Genomic DNA, 8,058 nt, shown 5'->3' with positions numbered 1-8,058 from the left:
CTTGCTTAAGTGATGCTAGACAGACAGAACATAAATCATCTGGTGTGCAGAGAGGCTTGTTGCCAGGTCATGCTTTGTTATTGGAGGTAATTTGATGTCACTTCGTGATAGTGGTGACATGTGATTAATCAGTGATGTCCAATAGTGTGGGGAGAAGCCTTAACCATCTAAAATGAGGTCAATTAAGGCAGATCAGAGGGGAGGATAAGAGCAGGGAGATGTGACAGGAACATAACTCGGGTTTATTTGTTCACCCTAATGGTCTGCTCGCACCAGTCTCTAGTGGCACTGCCTGTTATTGCACATACAAACTCATTTACACCCTTAACCCATGCGTCATTTCAGTGCCACTGGGTCTTGCAGTAAAGAGTAATTATATGACTATTATGAAGATCTAGAGGCTGCAAAAACAATTCTCTGTAATTACATTGTCAACCTGTATCAAATGGCTTCCATGTGCATTCTGCTTAAGTGATTGGAATGGGTATCTCCTGCAGTGTCTTTCATTAGACATCTCAAAATAGCTGCTGTACCATGGAGATCATTTCAAAGAACTGGCAAGACAATTAATTCTATCTTAAAGAAATAATTGGTACTGACAGAAAATGTAATAGCTGTCTGGAGAAACTACAAGTAACACCCAAAGTTTCCCATGAATGATCTCTGCTGTTGCTGTCATCTCATTTGCAGTGATCAGAAGCAATCAGAGGTCAGTTCAGTTTAACATAATCCTTAAAAGAGTCGAGGATTAATCTACAACAGCAAATACAAAGTCAAGGCAACTGATTAGCAAAGTGTTAAATAATTTATCAGATATAGTTTCATGCCTGCAAACAGTGAGCTGCGGTTTCCATCTGAAGTGTTTCAGGGTGAAATAACATATTTAATCAAGAGTAAACATCTTAATGATTTACCATCAGGATGTGTGTCTTGGCAAGATTCCACTGGCTGCTTCAGGGATGCTATCTTTGGTAAGATCTTAGCTGAAAAAAAACCAAAACAGAAACAAGTGCTCCATATGACAAACGCACAGATGCGCAGGGCTATTCAGGAGAAGCCTTTGGTAGAAACCATGTTCATTTATAGATCTATTTCTTTTCACCTCCACCAAAGAAAGAAATGCTTAATGAGATTATATGATCACCAAGTGAAGTAAGTATTTGTTTTTCTCAAGATATTTCATAAAGTTGGGAGGAGATTTGGATAAAATTTTGTGAGAGGCTTGATCTTGAGGAAGGGAAGACCTGATTAAAATCTCAGGAGGACCAGCATAAGGGATGAGGAGGCGGAGGAGCAGCGGCTGTACTCCAAGCTCCTCCTTGGTGACTGGGCTCCTCACCCTATCTTTAAGGGAGCGCCCAGCCACTCTACAGAGGAAACTCATTTCAGCCACTTGTATCCGGGATCTTGTCCTTTCAGTCAGGACCCAAAGCTCATGACTATAGGTGAGAGTAGGAACATAGATTGACCGATATATCGAGAGCTTTGTCTTGCGACTCAGCTCCTTCTTCACCACGGCAGACCTATAGAGCGACTGCATCACTGCGGAAGCTGCACCAACCTGTCTGTCAATCTCATGTTCCACCCTTCCATCACTCGTGAACAAGACCCCAAAATACTTAAACTCCTCCACTTGGGGCAAAGACTCTCCACCGACCTGAAGAGGACACACCACCCTTTTCTGGTCGAGGAACCATGGTCTCGGATTTAAGGTGCTGAACCCCCGATACTTGCATCACAATCAGCTGCAAACCGTCCCAGTGCACGCTGAAGGTCCAGGTTTGATGAGGCCAACAGGACAACGTCGTCCGCAAAAAGTAGAGATGAAATCCGTTGGTCCCCAAAACTGGACTCCCTCCAGAACTTGGGTGGGCCTAGAAATTCTGTCCATAAAGACCCTTCTGTATTACAGAGAAGTTTTCAAAAGTTGACCTGATAAAAAGTGACATGTACACATGCTGCTCTTTCCTGCTGTGTCATCTCACTCCCACTTATAGGTGTCTAAAGGCAACCGTCAAACTCTCATCCATCTACCTTGAATCTTTTTCCTACTTTTTGGTCATTTGTCTTTTCATCTCTATTTTCTTTTCACTGCAGTTACCGCTTCTCTTCCATACGCCACTCACACTCTCTTAATGTTTTCTATTACGACTTGACAGTCTTGTCAGACAACAGAGTCACTAGGGCATGTGGACTGTCTATAAGGGATGGGGATCTCTCTGCCTCATCTCTTCCCCTTCACTCTTTCAGCCTTTCTTATTTGTCATGACTGGGGGAATGTAGTCACCGAGCTTCTCAGACCTCCCTAAAAGCTTCGCTGCAGACAGCAAAACTTTTTCAAAATTGTTTTCCACAAGAGACAGTGAAGGGTTGGTTTGTGTGTGTGTGTGTGTGTGTGAGTGTGTGTGTGTGTGTGTGTGTGTGTGCGTGTGTGCGTGCGTGCGTGCGTGCGTGTGTGTGTGTGTATGTGACACTATAGATTCAGAAATGGAGGGGCATTTACAGTTGCAGAGATACTGACAGTGAGGAAGCCAACAGCTACAGTCTGGGTGTCTTCTGCTTGAGCTGCCAACTACTAGAGGAACCCAAGGACAACGATATCAGAGGGACTGCAGAGTGGCCTGTGGACTTGTCATTGTGCTCTACATTGTTACCCAGAACATGCATTACTTTAGAAATACATGCTGATAGTTTGAATATAAAATACACTATGTCCATTTTCTGCAAAACATGAAATATCCAGCCACTGTCTGGAGGCAGGAAGCTGGTAATGTAACACTATGAACCCATGAAAAAGATTTCCCAGAACTCATAACTTTGACTCTCCTCTCACTTGAGGAAAAAATGAACTTAAGTGGAACTGTCATAGAATATATTTGCACAAAAAAGCCCCCACTCTTTCTTCCAAGCCCAGCTTTACTGCTGGTAACACCATTATTGAGGAATAATTAAATAATTTAGGGAATATGATCATCCACTGCTTGTTAAAAGTTCCCAAAAATAATTGATACCACTCATATCTATTGAACAGCTACTTAACAGCCAGTTAGCTTGGTTAAGCTGGTACAAAGACTGGAAATGGGCTAAACTGCATATCTTGGTTGTGTGTGACGTGAATAAAGTCGGCCTAGCAGAACCTATAAATCTCTCAACTAGAATGTCACCCTCTAGAGAGCTTTTTTCCTTATCTTGGCTGGCCCATGTCCCGACTCTCCACAAAGTTTTATGGAAATCAGATCGGTTCAGTGGCTACTATTGAGTTTAGGGGAATCTTTATAAAATAAAAATACATATGCTAATGAGAGGGATTAAAAATAATCCTGGATCTGGATCTTCATTATAACTTTAATACCGTGAGGTTCCAATATGTATCTTGCATTATCCTCTACTAAGCCATGAGAAAATTAGGCTAGTGATTCTCCTTCTCCTAAATGACTAACCAGCTAACCAACCAACCAACCAACCAATTGTATTTTACACTTTTGGTAACATTATTTAAATTTATTTTTATTTTTGCTACCAAAGGTTCCCCTATGTTTAGCAGTCAGCTTGGATGCATCTCCAAGGGGTTGACCTGTGAGAATAAACAGCTGAACAATAGGCTGAAAGGCCAACAGGCGGATAAAACCTTTGTTGTCTTTTAATAATTATGCGCCCAGAGCATGCATTAATGCTGCAGCATCTCCGGGAGTTGGTACAAATAGCATTCAGGTGTGCGGTGTAAATAGAGCACAGGTATATTAATTCTTCTCTGAGAGCATGAAGATGAAACTTCAACATGGGCCGTAGTGATGTAATATTTGATATTTATTTCTCAGTGCCCCTCAGACCTGTGATGCCGCTGGTCAAATTGAACTGAAGCTGACTTCACTATTAGAGACAGCAGAATCTTATCATGGTGCAGCAGAGCTCGGCAAGGCGTGAGCAATATCTTACCTCGGGTGCTACAATCCTGCAAGAACAGGCCTGCAGACCTTGAGCAAGCTTCGATCGCAGTTATTCACGTTAAGTGCAATAAAAAATCTAGCAGCAGTGATTGTTGTGGCTGCATTGCCTGAAGGGGATTTTAATTGATGCTGGGAATGCAAAAAAGCACTAAAGGAAAATGAAACAAGCTAGATGTCGAAAACAGCTAATTAATCTGCCTAATGAGCAAAACTGCATTAACATGAAAATCTTTTCACAGAGGAAAATAATATTAAAAGTCTGATCAGTTATCTTGAACAGATCTAGAACTGTTGAGGAAGCTGATAACACACTATGAAAACTATAGCATTTATTTGTAAAATCTCTTTGGGGTTCACATTTAGAACGTAGCATAACAGTTTATATTCAAAGCTCTAACTCAAATTGACTAATGTGGCTTCTACACTGCTCTTCTTTAGCGCTAACAGGCACACTCCATTAAATCTATGAGAGTCAGTATTTCAGACACCTACATTTATGTGGAAGAGCATATGCATACAGGATGCACACAAACACAACGAGTCGGGCAGCACAGTCATTATGCTGACTGTGAAGCATTTATCTTGCAGCGGTGGGGCAGTGAGAGTTAAAGGCAACTGGTCTCCCTTGTCACACTCACTAAAGTGCCAAAGAGATGTAAGTGAGCAGAGGAGGGAAGTGATTAGAAAGGAGAGTCAAATCTACAGCAGGAATGTAAAAAGTGGGTAATTGGCCATGAATTGCATTAATTTTCATCTTGAGGATTGAGATTTAAAAGGAAAGAGGGCAGAAAGCGGTTCCTGGATAAATTGGGTAGCACAAGAGAGTTGAGAGGAAGAGGAGTAGCACTGACAGCGGTTCTATTCGAACGGGAATACCATCACAGTGTGTTGAGTGTGAGCAGTGCAGAATGCACCAGACATGAAAATTGGTTTTGCTGTTTTTTGTGTGTTGTTGTTTTTTGGTTGCTATGTTCGTTTTTCTCCCGATTCACTGCACCAACTGCACAATTCTAGAGATACTGGCGGGATTGTTAGAGCAGCAATTATGGTGGCTTCCATCTGCACCAACTATTGTGGTACAGTTACATTGATTATTGTGTTGCCCCTCCTAAACTGAGTCGATAGCATTTTAGCTAATCTGGTGTCAAACTGGCTTTTTATTGCTTGCCATGTTTTTGTTATACATATGCATTTTGATAGTAGTTAATTCAGAACCCATAACCATATTTTTTATGGAAAGCATATTTGCCACAAGTGTGTGTGCATGCGTGCGTGCGTGCGTGTGTGCGTGTGTGTGTGTTTTTGTGTAACAGAGGGAGAGAGCAAGAGAGACTTTACAATAGAGACGTGCCAGAAGAGGAGGCACTGAGGTGTGAGGTAAGGCAAGAGGAATGAAGATGTCTGCAGTGTGTGGAGGAGAGTGAAACAAATGCATCTATTTAGAGACTGGTTTGGCTATGAATCGTGCTGCATTACCACTGCAGCATTTATAAATCAGGTTTGGGAATTTGAAGAAAAAAATACAATAAAGTATTTTAAGCCAATTTAGTGTGTCTAATCTTAATTTAATGGGTACAAAATCGAAAGTGATTTTTACTTGGATATAACACCCCAAAATAGAAAATAATAATAAGATTCTTTAATCCATTTCGTATTTAACAATAACCCCATAGAATAGAAGTAAACACCATGCCATTGCAAACATCAGATTTGCATCGAATGGTGGTGCTACTGTAAAATTTACAAAACCTTCAGTCCCCAAAGATATTCCCCCTCAAGCTACAGCCATGCAATTTGTCCTGTAAAACTTGTCAGACATTTAGCATTTTTTTTTATCCTTTGTTATATCTTGACTAAGATACATTAGCTTCTTTTAGCGTTGTACCTCTGAATATTAGAGGACATACGTAAGTGTAAATTCAGGAGCACTAGTGAGCAATACAGACTATGTCTATTTATAGGTCTGTTTGGGACTTGAATTAATCTATATGACTTTAAAAAGTCATATAGAAGTGCAAAAGTGCACTCCAGTTTTGGAATGAACAAAGAAGATATAGAAGAAATGTTTGTGTTGTTTTAGGATTCATGACAACCAGGAATGTTTGTTCTACAAGATGGATGATGAGACAAATGACATCCTTAGAGCTACAGTTATGATGCTAAGTGTATGTGCAGCACAGTGTTTGAGTGGCAGCTGTCCTCATTCCTCAATTACAATCCCAAAGACAAGTGGATGGGAATCCTTTCACAGTAGTGCATTACGCCAGAGTTATGTAGCCAAAGGAATGACAACACATTAGACCAAAAATGTGTAGACCCAGAATCAAACTTACGATGTCCATCTGCCGCACCACTGAAACAGTTTCAGAGAGATCCAAATAAACGTTACACACATGCCACAGAATCGAAATAATAAAAAATCTACTGGAATAAATACTGATGGTGTGATAACTGATTACTGATAGTGTATAAAATGTTATGCTTCAATTATGTCTTGAGGTGCTTAGTTTTTGGTGCCATATCAGTAAAATCTCTTAACTGCTTAAATAAATCATAACCATTCAGAGTAAATTAGTAATGAAATATGTGATTTAAATGTAGCTAAACTGGCCATTATTATCTGATGAAATCCATGTACAGTGAGATTATTTTCTGGCACATGTGAGATCATTCCTTTCTATTAAACTTTATTTCTGTAATACTGTTATCTTTCAGACAGTAGACTTTGCACAGCAAGTGAAATAAAAGGGTTTCATCATAAATGAATCTTTTTTGGCTCATGGTGTCACCTGAATCTGTCGCTGTAAAGCTTCCTCAGCAGGGTGTGTGAAATGTCTGAAAATGAAGTCAAAAGTTGTTCAGAAAAATAAAACATTTTTTATCTAAGGGATGTAAAACCTTCATTCTGTGGTTTCTTACTTTGGCGCTTCTTTCTTGCTAGGAAATTAACGTAACCTTGTACATCGTGAAAAGCTGAAAGGAAGTTTTTTTTTAGCAAAGCTCTTGAATGCAACACTGTTGGTTTAGCTGATAAAAAAAAAAACACTTTCAGAGAGGGATGAATTGATATCCTTTTTTTTTTATCACTTTTGCTCATTGGTTATTGTTCCACACCAAAACATTCCAATAAGATTAGAAAATTTTCTCAGCACTGCTACTATTATTTTACCTTGGCTTGCTAGTGATCAAGCGAAAGTCCAATATTAGTTCTAAGATTATATAGTGGAGAAATGAGTGTATTGTGAAATGGTCCTTATTATCAATCAAAGAGACAGTAGAGACATCATTATGTCAAAACTGGTAAATTCAACTCTCACTGGAGAATGTCTCATTAAAATCCTCTTATCTTGGTGGAGGACTTTCTGATTCAGCGGAGCAGCAGCGCTTGTGATAATAACTTTGAAGCATTTCAGTGCATATTATAATGTCCATCTGTAAAGGTGATTTAAAGTGACTCTGGCGTGCACCTTTTGTTAATTGTACATTCATGCAGGCCGCACAAACAAATTCAGAGTTATGAATTACAGTGGAAACGCACCAGGCAAGTTTTAGTCTTTTTTTTTTTTTTAAACTGTCACTAATTTTTAAAAATCTTTTCACAACTAAAAGTGTGTCCAGTGGAGAAGGGATCCCCAACCTTTTTTGCGCCACGGACCGCTTTAATCTAAGACAATATTTTCATGGACTGGCCTTCATTTGCTTGATAATCATTAATGACGCCAAGACAGCTGTAGTCTAATAATAAATCATCCGTAGTGCTTTTATGTAATATGCAGACATCAACAGACAATAAACAACCTTTTTTTCATAAATAGATAATCCACATCTCTGTTAATGAAATAATTGTAAGAAATAATTATATTAAAAACTCGATTCAAGTGACTGCACTGATGTTTTTTTAAAATATAGCGACTTACAAACAGTGCATTTATATACTGATCATTTCCAATAGAAGGGTGAATAAGTCAATCAAATAATAATAATTACAATAATGAGAATTAGTGGTTGAGGACCGCTGATCTTGGGGTAACGGGAGACAATGATACCTGAAGTGTGTTCCGTATGTCCGGTCTACTCCGCAGTTTGGTTTTCTTTAAGGTCACTGCAGAAA

Source organism: Antennarius striatus, chromosome 16, assembly GCF_040054535.1.
Source record: "Antennarius striatus isolate MH-2024 chromosome 16, ASM4005453v1, whole genome shotgun sequence".
Lineage (NCBI taxonomy): Eukaryota > Metazoa > Chordata > Actinopteri > Lophiiformes > Antennariidae > Antennarius > Antennarius striatus.
This window is presented reverse-complemented; position numbering follows the sequence as displayed.